Below are 14,289 nucleotides of genomic sequence, written 5' to 3'. Positions count from 1 at the left end.
GAGAGAGAGAGAGAGAGAGAGAGAGAGAGAGAGAGAGAGAGAGAGAGAGAGAGAGAGAGAGAGAGAGAAGGGGAGAGAGAGGAGATAGGGAGAGAGGGATAAAGGTAGAGAGGAAGAGAGAGAGAAGAGCGAGAGAAGGGGAGGGGAGAGGTAGAGAGGCGGGGAGGGAAAGGGGTTGAGAGGGAGAGAGGGAGAAAAGGTCTGCGCACAAGCAAAATTAGCAGCTAGGCAGAGTGAGGAGAGACAGCATGTTCAGAAGATAGGGGCATGAGAGCAAGCAGCTAGACAAAAAAGGCTGACTTCTTGTCTTACAAGCAGATATATATTCCTTCTGATATCACACTCAGTCCCTCCCCAGGATATCTCTGATTAGAGAACAATCATACAGGGAAATGGCATCAGACACCTCAACTCCTCTCTTCATACTTCATTACAAGAAGAGGAGGGTCTCAGGAAGACACCAAGAAGCCCTCTTCCTCCCTGCCAAATAGTGGCATCCTACCCAACACAGTGGCTGCATAGTTGATAATCACCTAATCAAGTCCTAGTTTGTGGATAAATAGGGAGCAAGAGTCCACTCTGTCAGTTTTTGCATCTAGTCAAAAGAAAGAGGTATCCAATCCAATTTCATAGCCTGAGGAAGAGATGGTTTTGTATTTTTAAAAATTAAACAGTTCTTGGGAGCCAAGAGGGGAATCATTTCTCAAAAAGTATCCCAATTCAATATTAATTTTCCACAATTCAAAAAGATACAAAACCTTACTTTTTTAAATCACCATACTGTTATTTAGCTGGATTTCTTACTATCATCTGAAGCTCAACATGGCAGGCATTCTGCCACCCTATATCTGCCCCCAGACCCAGAATATTGGTAGTAAGACTTGCCATATCTTCACCTTTTACACACACTCTGCTTCCAATATCACCTTAAGAATTGATTTACATGGAGAACTCCCCACATGGAAATTCCTTCCACTAAAGCAAATGGGCAACTCTTTGGTGATGTATAGTCTTCGAGAGAGTCCCGGATATATACTGACAGTCAATAAACATTTATTAATCACCTGCTATATGCCAGGCACTGTGCTAAGGGCTGAGGATACAATGAAAGCCAAAAGGCAATCTCTGCTCTCCAGCAGTTCACAATCTGACATGGGAGACATTATGAAAACAACAATGTACCAAAAATAGATAAGATACAAGATAAATTGGAGATCATCAATAGAGCAAAGTACTAGCATTAGGGAAAACCAGGAGAGGCTTCTGGTCGAAAGTGAGACTTTAGCTGGTACTTGAAGGAAGCCAGGGAAGCTATGAGGCAAAGATGAGGAGAAATCTGAGCATTCCATGCAAGGAGAGCAGCCAGTGAAAATGCCCAGAAGCTAAAGACAGTGTGTCTTCTTGTTCTAGATACAGGGAGAAGGCCACTTTTACTAAATCACAGGATGTAGTAGGTATAAGCTGTAAGAAGACTGGAAAGGAAGTGGAGGAGGAGGTTATTATAAAGGGCTTTGAAAGTCAAACATAGAATTTGACATTTGATCCTGAAAGCGATAGGAAGAAAGTGAAGTTTATTAAGAAATGATTTATTAGGCATATAAGTGGCTCAGTGGATGGAAAGCCAAGCCTAAAAATAGGAGGTCCTGGGTCAGATCTATCTTTCAGATACTTCCCAACTGTATGATCCAGAGCACTTAACACTGATTTTCTAACCTTGCTGCTCTTCTCTCTTATAACCAATATCCATTCTAAGACAGAAGATAAGGTGGGGTGTTCTTTGGTTTGTTTTTTAATGAAGCAATTTGTTCATGGTAGTTTGGCAAATATATATCTGGGAAGACTTAAATCTGGTTCTTTTTGATTCTGAAACTGACACCTCCCTAATCTATCCAATTCTCTCTACTCTCCAAAATTTCTTTATAAATAACAACTCTCAAAAATATTGCTACCCTTCTATTTTTAAAGTTATTTTTTTAACATTCTATATGCCAAATCTATTCTATATCCCAATGCCTCCTCAAATCAGATATAAAGTCCTCCATTAAACTTTAACAAGAGCTTTTTTTTAATTGTTTTGTTTGTTTTTTTGTCTTTGCATTCCTAGCTCTTAGCATGGTGGCTGGCACATAGAAAGTGCTTAAGAAATGCTAATTGATTGATTTTAATTGACTTCTAACATCTTACTCTAGTCTAGCATGCCTCTCTCCAAACATACCCACAAACATACCCACATTTGTTCCAGCAAAATGTCCATGTAGAATCGTTTTGGGGATCCCCAACTAGTCTTGCCACTGAAAGCAAAGGAAGCTTCTAATGAATTTTGTACATCTCCTAGTACCATCCTTCACTTCCATCCCAACATACTGCCTGCAGTAACTGTGGGAAGCTCTTCCCTCTCCCCTCAACAAAGGCCCTGCTAAAAGACCCTGCTTTGGCCCCAGGAGCTATCACTGATGACTTTGAGCTGGCAAAGGCTCAGTTCCCATCAGATACAGGATGCTGAGCAGAAGACACCACTTCAGTTAAAGAAAAAAATGAACTTTTAAAATATAAAAGTATTATATGTCTTATATAAAAGTTTATAGAAAAGTGTTTGTTGTTCAGTCGTCTCAGGCCTGTCTGACTCTTCATGACCCCATTGGGGGTTTTCTCAACAAAGATCCTAGAGTGATTTGCCATTTCCTTCTCCAGCTCATTTTACAGAGGTGGAAACTGAAGCAAATAGGGTTAAGGGACTTGCCCAGGATCACACAGCTAGTAAGTGTCTGAAGCCTGATTTGAATCTAGGAAGATAAAGGAGACTCCAAACCCAGCACTCTACTCACTGCACCACTTAGCTGCCCTTTTATATGAAAGTACAAAATGAGAAATGTATAGTTAAGACAGCAAATTGTCTCAAAAAAGATCCAGGGATTTTAGTGAAGTGCAGGCTCCTTATGAGTCATTACTGTGATGAGGCAGACAGACCACTAAGTAAGGGAAGGCTATATTGAGAGCTCCCAGGAACGGAGAGGTGAGAATGCCACTTTCCTCCTCACATTGTGGTCAGTTTTGGATGATGCACTTTAGGAGTAGCATAAGTGAAGAACCAGAAGAGAGGAACCAGGACAGCTAGGTGCCTCATTGGATTGAGAACTAATGTTGGAGATGAGAAGTCCTGGGTTCAAATCTTGCCTCAGACCCTTCCTAGCTGGATGACCCTGAACAAGTTACTTAACTCCCATTGCTTAGCCCTTACTGCTCTTCTGCCTTAGAACCAAAACAATGTACTGATTCTCAGATGGAAGGTAAAGGTCTAAATTTAAAAAAAAAAAAAAAAAAAAAAGCAGGCACCCAGAATGAGTCCATATTGTACAAGGATCAGATGAAGAAAGTGAGTATGCATAATTTGGAGAAGAGAAGACTCAGGTGAGACAGGAATATTTGTGTTCAAATATTTTAAGAGCTGCCATTTGGAGGAGGGTTTAGGCTTGTTTTTAGACTTAAAGACAAAAGCAGGAGAAAATGAGTGAAAGGGTAAGAAGAAGCAAATTTAGAGAGGACGTTGGAAAACACTTGTCTAAGTAGAATTATGTGCTTTGATAAGTAGGGATCTCTCTCTCTTTGGAGATCTATGCAGAAACTAGATAGGCACTGGTTGGAAATACAGTGAAGATTCATGATAGGGCTCAGGTTGGACTAGATGGTGCTCCTTTCCATTTCTCAAATTCTGTGTTCCCCTATGTCCGGAGGGCTATGAAACAGTACATACCCTTTGATCCTGAAATAATCACTACTGAGTCTGTATACCAGAGATCATAAAAAAAGAGGAAAGGACCTACTTATACAAAAATATTTATGGCTCCTCTTTTTGTGGTGGCAAAGAATTGGAAAAAGAAGGGACATCCATCAATTGGGGAATGGCTGAATTAATTGTAGTATATTGTGTTGTAAGGAATGATATACAGTATAATTTCAGAAAAAGCTGGAGTTTGGATCTTAAAATTTTAGAAAATGTATGTGGAAAATTGTTATTACATGTAACTGGGATAATAAAATATCTTTAAAAAAAATTCAGTGGTCCCATGTCTGATTGGATATATGGAGCAGGAAAGTGAGAGACAGGGAAGAACCCAATGTCTTGGTCAGGGTGATTTTCAGGAGTCTGGAATGATGAAGAAGAGATAAAAGAATTCTGTGGGAATACTCAAGTATTCCCCAGGCATATTTAAATGCTTCAAGAAGTAGGCTCAGAGTTAGTGTTGGTCAGATTGGAAGTTAAGAACCATAAGAGAGGTGATCTAAAGAGAGCCTAGAAGAAGGGCTAACCAACATGGTGAAAATATTTCTATACCTAAGCTACAGGGTACTTGGAGCATGAAAATGGAAAGTTTTTTGTGAGAAAGACTTTCTACATTGCAGAACTGCTTTTTAATCTCACTCTTCCCCCATGAATAGTAACAACAGAAACAATAATAAATGATATTATTACTATAACAATAATACTTAGTAATTATGTAACACTTTAAAACTTGCAAAGCACTGTACAAATATCACATTTGATTCTCACAACAATCTTAAGGAGTGTTATTAAAATACCACGTATACTGAAGGATAAACTGAGGCAAACAGGGGCTAAATGACTTGCTCAAGAGTCAGGATTTGAATTCAGGTCAGCACGACTCCAAACCCACCACTCTATCCACTGTACCATCTAGCTGCCTGGAAGTAAAGAGCTGCAATGGATCCATGTAAGATCAGATTCTGTCTTCCACCGTGTATCTGAATCATAGGGGTCTGAGATCCTCCTTAAGTTTCATTTTAGAGAAGACAGTACCCAAGGAGGCATCATTCAATTAATTAATAAACATTTATGTTTATGTATATATTTATGATATATACCAGGCATTGAGTTAAGCACTAGGGAAGCAAAAAAAAAAAGGCAAAATACAGTCCCCTGTCCTAAGGAGCTTACAATCTAATGGAGGAGACAACAAGAAAACAAATATATACAAAAGCAAGCAAAATATATGATGAATAGGAAATAATTAACAGAAAGAAGGCATTGGAATCAAAAGGCTTCCAGTAAAAACTACAATTTTAATTGGGATTTAAAGCCAAAGAGGTCAGTAGTTGGAGTGGAGGAGGGAGAACATTCCAGGCAAGAGGGACAGCTAGAACAATATGTCTGCAGTCAAGAAATGGAGTGTCTTGTTCATGGAATAGTCAGGAGGCCAAGGTCATTGGATTGAAAAGTATATGGTAGGGACCAAGGCATAAAAAGACTGGAAATGTAGGAGGGGGCCAGGTTATGAAGGGCTTTGAATGCCAAACAGAGCATTTTGTATTTGATCCTGGAAGCAACAGGAAACCATTGAAGTTTATTAGGTAAGGGGAAAGGGGGGACATTATGAGAACTGTGCTTTAATAAAATCACTTTAGTGGATGGAGAATGGGTTAAAATGGGGAGAGACTTCAGACAGAAGGACCTACCAGTAAATTACCACAATTGTCCAGGTATGAGATAATGAGGACCTGCACTCGTGTGGTGGCAGTGTCAGAGGTGCTGCAAAGGTAAAATCTACAGCCTTTGATTGTGGATATGTGGAATGAAAGAAAGGAGGGAGTCTAGAATGACTCCTTGGTTGCAAACCAGAATGCTGCCCTCCACTATATTAGGAAAAGTAAGAAAGGGTTAGGGTGTAGGAGAAAAGATGAATTCTGTTTTGGACATATTGAGTTTAAGATGTCTACTGGACATCCTATTTGAGATGTCTGAAAAGCAGCTGGAAATATGAGATTTAAGGTCAGCAAAGAGGTTGAGGAAGGATAGGTAGATCTGAGAATCCTCAGTATAGATGGTTAAATTAGATAATTTAGATAAATTTACATAAAATAGATAATTAAATCCATGGGAGCTGATGAGATCACCAAGCAAAGAAGTTGAAGAGAAGAGGACAACCCTAGGGGATACTTGTTAGAAGGCATGATCTGAAGAAAAATATGGCAAAGATAGAAGAGAATTTAGATAGGAGGAGAACCAGGAGAAAGTGATGTCCCCCAAATCTAGGGAACATGGACATATTAAAAAAGTACAAGATGGAATTAATTTCTTCCCCACTTCAATCTACCCCTCCTCCAACTTCCTTATCTCTGATGAGTGAATCCCCCTTGATACTCAGGACCATAAAATTGGAAACATTCTTCTCCCTTGCCTGGAAGGCACTGTTCTCAAGTCTCTGCCTCTTAGATTCTTTTTATTTTTCAAAGCTCAGCCCAGACACCACCTCATCAGTCTGTCCTTCCTTGATCCTTCCTAGTTAATAATGCTATCTAGATTATATCTATTTATCCATCCTTCTATCTACCTCTCAACCATCTATCTATTCTTCTATCTGTCCATCTGTTTATCTACTTATCTATACATCCATCCACCTATCTATCATCTATATATCTATCTTTTATCTATATATCCTCTATCCAATGATCTATCTATCTATCATCTATATATTTGGATTTACATGGAAGGATCTAATAATCAGCACTGAATTTTCCTGTCATCTAGCTAAGGATAAGCTATCAAATTTTTAATCATTGGCTCTTTTTCTAGACCATGCAAACCACTATCACCCTTGTCTTAGGACATTACTTTATGATGAACAGATTACAAATAATTAGATTAACATTTTAATCTCTATGGCCAAAGCCTCAAGAGACACACAGCCTGGTCTCATCAGCAATACATTAAGAAATCACTTCTTAGCCCGGAATTATTTATGCAGTTGGTTCACCTTATCCCTTCTAATGGGATTTTTATTTAGCTTCAAATGTTAGTTTGGTTTTTTTCTGATTGGATCCCCATGTTCAAAGGGTACCCCTATTTGCAGCTGTAACAAAAAAATATGGCCCAGAAGAGTACATTCAAGAGAGACCTGGGTTCAAATACTGCTTGTGACACTTAATGTGTGTCATCTCTCTATCCTCCATTCCTTTATTTGTGAAATGAGGGAAACAATATTTAATATAATCCACACCACAGAGGGATTATGGAGATAAAAGATGATGCCTCTAGGGCAGTTAGCAATGGTAGTAAAGTGTAAGATTTTTCTTTTATTATAATCAACCATAATGACCACTGTGTTTTATCTGACATGGTTTATTTGCAAGGGGGTAACTAGGTGGAGCAGTGGATAGTCCTCTGTTGGACCTGCGGTCAGGAAGATGTGAGTTCAAATCTGCCCACAGACATTTGCTAGCTGTGATCCAGGGCAAGCCACTTAACCTCTGTTTGACTCATCTGTAAAGTGAGCTGAAGAAGAAAAAGGCAAACCACTCCAGTATCATTGCAAAAAATAAAAAAAATAAAAATAAAAATAAATGTGGTTATGGAGAGTCAGACTTGACTGAACAACAACTATTTACAAGACAAATGGGAAGCTGAAAACAAAATCTTAAAGGAGCCCAGCCACTAAAAATGGTGTTCTAGAAGAGATTTGAACAGCAATAAAAGTTGTCCTGAACAATGAACCAGGAGCCTTTTCTGAAATGAGACTAGCCTCTGGTTCTGAAACCATGACATAAAAACAGTATGAAGTCTGGGAATGAGAAAAAGAAATAACAAGAAACTACTCAAAAATAAGTAGGAGAAAGCTACAAAGGCTCTAAAACTATATGATTTCAGCATCAGTGTTTTATCCAAAGAAGAAAATTGGATGCCACAGACCAGTGAGAGAAGGTGTCAGAAGGAGATGGCTCATTCTGTCCATTCTCAATGCACGCACCTATTGCACCCATCATTACACAGACCCAAGTCTTGTCCCTTAGCACCAAGGTGGAGAATAAATTTGTTGACGACATATCTCCCCAATGATAAAAGAACCAGAAAAGATTATGGAGACCAGCAGTCACCTTTGCAGAAAGCCAAGGATTGCTGCAATTGCATGCAATTAATTATCATCATAGGGGAGGGGGGGAAACTGAATTGCTCTGAGCCTGTCAGAAAGTAGGCAGAAGCAGCTCCATCACCTGAGTGGAGGAAGGCCAAAAGGGCTTTGATGGAGAGCTGGGTGTTTTTTCTTTAAGGATGAGAGAATAAAGAGATTTTCAAACAGCAGGCTTAGCTAGAACGTGACAGCTCTCCCAAATGGAGAACAAGATAATCTTGGAATTAAAATGATTTACATGAGAACACATTAGAGTGAGCAAAACACCATTTTGTGCTCCTAGGCTCAGAGTGAGAAGGAAAATAGCAAAAAGGACAAAATTTCTACATCTACAATAGGAACTAGGGATTTTAAAATACATAAGCAGGGAAGAATGATTTTCTTATTTGTGTGAGATATGGAGGAGATGGAGTAGGTGGGGAGTTCTAAATGAAGGGAAGGCAAGGGAGGAATGCTGTTGGTTTCTCTGGTTCTTGTTTAAAATAATAATAATGAATAATTTCATAGCTAGAACCTCTCAAAGGAATTTGGTAACTAACCACCTACAGAGCATGCGGAGCTGAGAAAAGCAAGTGAATAAATCCTTCTCTTATGAAGGTACTTTTGAGGATAAATTCTGAGTGTTATCAGCATTTCCAGTATAATTATTTCATAATTCTTCACCTACATAATGCTTTTGCCTTCTTTGTATTCTTTAAGGCACTTTTCACATATGTTGGTTCATCATAGACCAAGAACCACTCTGTGATATAGAAAGAAATATAAAATTTCCAGAATTCTTGAAGACAATGGGAAAATTCTTTTAAAGCTAAAACTGGAAACTAAGGGGCTGTTTCCCATTGGGAAATGGCTAAACAAATTGTGGTACATGAATGTAAAGGAATATATTGTGCCAAGGGTGGCTCAGTAGATAAAGAAACAGGCCTGGAGATGGGCAGTCCTGGATTCAAATATGACTTTAGACATTCTCTACCTTTTTGGCCCTGGATAAGTCACTTAACTACAGCTGGTTAGCCCTTGCCACTTTTCTCCCTTGGAACCAATACTTAATATTGATTCTAATATAGATGGTAAGGGTTTAAATATATATGTATGTATTTTATGCCAAAAGAAATGATGAACTAGAGAACTACAGAGGAAACTTGGAAGACCTCTATGAATTAATGCAGAGTAAGCCAGACAAAATCAGGAGCATGGTTTATACACTTTTATAGAAAGTACAACATATCAAGGTTTTTAGTACTCTGTCCAACACAAAATGATAATCCATGAATTCAGAAGAATAAAGATAAAACACACCACTCGCCTCCTTACAGAAGGTGATAATATTAAAATGCCAGAAAAAGCAGTAATTTTTCAACCATGCTAACATAGGAATACATTTTGCTAGAATAGGCAGATTTGTATTGCATGATTTTTTTGTTTTAAATTTGATTAATGGAGAAGGGGCAAAAGGGAGGAATAGATTAATTTTAAGAAAATTATGGCCAAAAAAACACTTCTCCCCCCCCCCTTATTCAATGGTGGGTTAGGGGGGACTAGCTAAAAAGTTGATGAGGGGAAAGAGAAGAATGTTTTTGATTATAAGCATTTTTTAATTAATCTATTACACCCTCCTGACTTTCCCCCATTAATTATATTTAAAACAAAATGTGTAATATATTTCCATATGATTTACAGACCTCAAATCTCTCTGGTTATCTAAAATATAAATTCTGGTTATCTAAAATATAAAATATAAATAAATATAAGTTGTGTATAGCCTGGTTTACAAATAGAGTTAGTATATTTTTCATATCCATTTGTTAAGTAATAATTTAAGCAGACAAATTACAAATATACTCATTAGATTTACTTTTTAAAAAAATATTTTTCTGTAGTTACATAATTTATTTTTTCTCCCTCCTCTCTTCCCTCCCCCCTCCCAGAGGCGACAAGCATTTCCACTGGGTTGTACAAATGTTATCATTTGATACCTATTTCCATATTATTCATTTTGGTAATAGAGCAATATTTTAAAGCCTAAATCCCAAATCATGTACCCATATAAACAAGTGATGAATCAAATGTTTTTCTTCTGCGTTCTATTCCCACAGTTCTTTCTCTGGATGTGGATAGCATTCTTTCTCATAAGTCCCTCTGGATTGTCCTGGATCATTGCATTGCTGCTAGTAGCAAAATCTATTACATTCAATTGTCCCACAATGTTTCAGTTTCTGTGTACAATGTTCTCCTGGTTTTGCTCCTTTTGTTCCACATCAATTCCTGGAGGTCTTTCCAGTTCACATGGAATTCCTCCAGTTCATTATTCCTTTCAGCACAATAATATTCCATCACCATCAGATACGACAATTTGTCCAGTCATTCCCCAATTGAGGGACATGCCCTCTAGATTTACTTTTAATTGCTTAATTTTTGTTATAGAAAAAGAGCTACAAGCTAAAATCTAGGATTATAGATTTAGAGCTGAAAGAAACCTTAGAGGTCATAAAATCTAACCCTCTCTTTTTACACCTGACAAAACTGAGGCCCAGTGAGGTTAAGTGACTTACCCAAAGTAAAACACTGAGTAAGTGTTCATTCCCTAGGAGTTCAAACCAGTCTTCCTTACTCCTGGTCCTATACTGTATCCACTACACTGTGCTGTCAATTTGTGAGAAGCAAAACTTAAAATCAAAATAAAATATCAACAACATGTTTTGTTTTTTCTTAATGAAATCTTCCTTTAGTCTCTTCTGAAGTCAGGAAGAGATTCTCGATAACAGGGAATTTTATCAGCTTCATTTGGTAAAGGATGCCTGACAAATGTACAATAAACCACATACAAAAAATGGTGAAGACTTTGGCTTTAGAATGTTCCAAGTTTAGGGCAGCTGGGTAGCTCAATGGATTGAGAATCAGGCCTAGAGACAGGAGGTCCTAGGTTCAAATACGACCTCAGACACTTCCCAGCTGTGATCCTGGGCAAGTCACTTGACTCCCATTGCCCACCCTTACCACTCTTCCACCTATGAGCCAATACACAGAAGTTAAGAGTTTAAAAAAAAAAGGATATTCCAAGTTTAGCCTCAGAACTACATGGAGGGAAAGGAGGGAAAAGGAATAAACAATATTATCTCATTTGATTCTCAGGACAACTCTAAAAGGTAGGTGCTATTATTAACCCCCATTTTACAGTCAAGGAAACTGAGATAAAAGAGTTAAATGAGAAGAAGACAGTCTCTGAAGTCAAATTTGAATTTATATCATCATCATCACAGCTAACATTGCTATAAAGCTTAACATATGCCAGGCACCTTGCTAAATGCTTACCAATTTTTATCTCATTTGATCCTCACAATAACCCTATGATATAGGTACTATATTACCCCCCATTTTACAGATGAAGAAACAGACAAAAATTAAGTTACTTGCTCAGGGTCAGACAGTTAGGAAGTGTCTATGATCAGATTTTAATTTAGTTCTTTCTGACTCTAGGCCAACTGTTCTACCCACAGGGCCACTAGTTTTTCCATTAAATAGTAGAGTTCTTTGTCCTGCATGGGTGTGACTATTTATTGTTCCTTGAATAAAAGTTATTAATGAATTATATCCTAGAGGTATAGAGGAAAGAAGTGGATAATATGCTTGGAAGCTCAAACCTTTGTTTCCTCATTCTTTTAAACTTTCACTAGCCATAGTATATATGTATGTATGTATGTATGTATGTATATATGTATGTATGTATGTATGTATATTTATGTTTGTATTTACATAACTCTAGTTAAAACTTACTGCTTATCCCCAGTGTAGTAGAGTTGTAATTACTATTGCAATAATTTTTATAATATTTTTATCATTTTTAATTTTTTAAATAATTTTTAAAATTCCTGTTGTTTATTTTTGAGATTTTTTTTAAAGCTGTAAGAGGAGGCTCTTAACTTCTTTTTGGGTATCATAGATCCCTTCTCAGAATAATATATTTAAATGCATAAAATACAGAGGATTACAAAGGAAACTAAGTATATTGAAATACACATATCAAAATATTTGAAAAACAAACACATAGACCTAAGAACAACCTTCTAACACGCACAAAGTATGTATCTTATCTTAAATACTTTGCTTCTGACCCTAAAAAAATTAAAACTCAAAATAAGCACAATATAAATGTTGGTGTCCTATTTTTTCAGAAGCAAAAAGGTTAATACCCAGTCTTCATACCCATATGTCTAATCTGGAAGACAAACTGAGATCCAGAGAAGTCAGATAATTACTTCATTATATAGCTTTTTGGACATGGAAGGAATCCTCAGAAATGGGGATTTCTTTCCCTCTGGTCACATAACTAATAGAAGAACCAAGTTTTCTGACTCAAGGTGGAAGGATATGGTAGAAAATAGTAAATCCAGACTCAAAAGTGCCTGAATTCAAATTGACTGTGCTACTGATGATTTGGGAGTCTTTGGACCGTTCACTTAACCACTGGGGTCAGATAATACATTATCTGTCAAATGAGAAGATTAGAGATGACCTGTCTAAGACTTTCAGTCCTAAATCCTATGATCCTATGTTTTTCCACCAGTGACATAAGAACAATTAGCCCTATTCAGTAGAAGAAGAAAAAAAATAGTCAAGTAAGTATGTAATACATCTGAGGAATCTTCTTACAGTAGGGAAAAGATTCTGTTCTCATTTGAATTAAGAAAAGAAATATGATTTCACACCCACTAAGTGAATATGTAAGACAAATTTAAAAAATAAAAGGAAGGAAAAGTGTGTGACTTTATTGCCAAAGTTCAGGACATCAGGTTGGACATGCTGACCAGCTATATAGTTGGCCTGGAGAAATGGTCTTGTTCCAAATGTACCATCCTTCTAGAATATTATTGGATTTTAAATTTCAAATCAAATGTGTCTCTCTATTTTTTTTTTAAACAAGTCAATCTGGGAGCCAATTATCACCTGAGTGGGGTGCCAATTATCATCCTGTTTATATTGGCAAAGATTAAAAGACTTCGAAGGTTCTACTCTCTCCAAATGAACTGAGGCTGGAAATGAATGCCAAGACAACTAAAAACATATATTGTTTATTTAAGATGGGGCAAGAGCATCAAAGAAGAGATAATAGCATTTCTTGCTGGAGAGAGTCCAGTAAAAAGGTAAGACTCAACTATAGAATGCAATACTTATTTTGTTTCTGTTTTCTCTTCCAAGAAAATGATCTCTGGTCTGGGAAAAGGTAGAACAAAAATTATTAACAGAGAACAGAAACCAAAGATAAGTGAAGAGTTCAAGCAGCATCTAATTGATGCTTGAATGATGCAATCTCCTTGAATGAAAGTTATTCATGAATTACACCCTAGAGCCTACAGGAAGTGACTGATATAAGCAAAGAGCAGAAGACCTTAGAAAGACCTTGGGAAACCATTTTATTTTTTGTTTTGTTTTGTTTTTTATCAACACTAGATTTTATTATAAAGTATGAGCAAAAACAATAGTACAGTTCAATTAAGTGACAACAGGCATCAATAAGCTTTAAAAATCAGCAGTTATGTAAATATCATAGTTTAGGAAAATATTTCTTCCATATGAATTGCAATTGGTTACTGAGGTCAGACTAGCTGTACGTTACTGGAGACTTTCTCATTGCACTACATACAGAGAGAAAACTGTTTATGGAAGGCATTGCTACTTGACCTTTTACAGTCACCATTGCTCAGGAAACCATTTTAGCAATGAAGTAGATTAAGTGTTGCCCTGATTTTCCAAAAACAAGAAAAGGTGGGTGGGTGGGGCTGCAAATCATCACTGAAAACTCTAGAATTGTGAGTTTGAATATTATTTTTAGTTTTAGAATACATTATTAAGGAAATGAAGCAGTATAAAAATTGGAAAGCAGTAGGGTGAAACTCCCAGATTTACTTGGTGAAATTAAGTGGTTTTCTTTAAAAAGAAAACAATTTAAAAGAAGTTAAGGAAGAAGTCCTATTCCTTACCTCAAAAACCACAGCAGGCACTAACTATTTCTAGCATTATCTTTGTCATTAAACACAACTATGCTATAAATACAAAGTAAAATGTCCCTCATTAGACTAAAAATTGTTTGAACCAAAAAAGTTATTAAAATCTTGCATGTATACAAAGGAGTAGCTCTTTTTTTTAATTATATTTAAAATTATATTTTTTAATTCATTTTTAAAATTTTGAGTTCCAAATTCTTTGCCTCCTTCTAGAGTCTGTCTTATTCATTGAGAAGACAAGCAATGGTATCAATTATATATGTGAAGGCATGCAAAACATATTTTCCTATTGGCCATAATGCACAAAGACAGAAATGATGAATGAATTGGGCATACAACAGTAATTTTAAAAAAAGACTTGAAAA

At 36.8% G+C, this 14,289-nt stretch overlaps 1 protein-coding gene across 1 annotated transcript in view; it reads right to left on the bottom strand.

The window, feature by feature from the left end:
• Positions 1 to 14,289, bottom strand: part of DEPDC1B (DEP domain containing 1B) — a 139,699-nt gene that overhangs the window by 17,294 nt on the left and 108,116 nt on the right.

Source organism: Gracilinanus agilis, chromosome 1 (genome assembly GCF_016433145.1).
Source record: "Gracilinanus agilis isolate LMUSP501 chromosome 1, AgileGrace, whole genome shotgun sequence".
NCBI classification, from domain to species: Eukaryota; Metazoa; Chordata; class Mammalia; order Didelphimorphia; family Didelphidae; genus Gracilinanus; species Gracilinanus agilis.
This window is presented reverse-complemented; position numbering and strand designations above follow the sequence as displayed.